This window comes from Austrofundulus limnaeus, unplaced genomic scaffold (genome assembly GCF_001266775.1).
Source record: "Austrofundulus limnaeus strain Quisiro unplaced genomic scaffold, Austrofundulus_limnaeus-1.0 Scaffold3895, whole genome shotgun sequence".
NCBI classification, from domain to species: Eukaryota; Metazoa; Chordata; class Actinopteri; order Cyprinodontiformes; family Rivulidae; genus Austrofundulus; species Austrofundulus limnaeus.
This window is the reverse complement of record NW_013956297.1, coordinates 1-267: the sequence shown is the minus strand read 5'-3', so window position 1 is coordinate 267 and position 267 is coordinate 1.

The window sequence follows — 267 nt, the reverse complement described above, 5'->3', positions numbered from 1 at the left end:
GACAATCAGGATGTCAGGTGGGACAATCAGGACATCAGGTGGGACAATCAGGACATCAGGTGGGACAATCAGGACATCAGGTGGGACAATCAGGACGTCAGGTGGGACAATCAGGACATCAGGTGGGACAATCAGGACGTCAGGTGGGACAATCAGGACATCAGGTGGGACAATCAGGACAAATGTCTCAGTCCAAACGGTCAGCACATGGAGGCTCCAATGTGTATATATGTGTGTGTGTGTGTGCCTTATGTATATATATATACA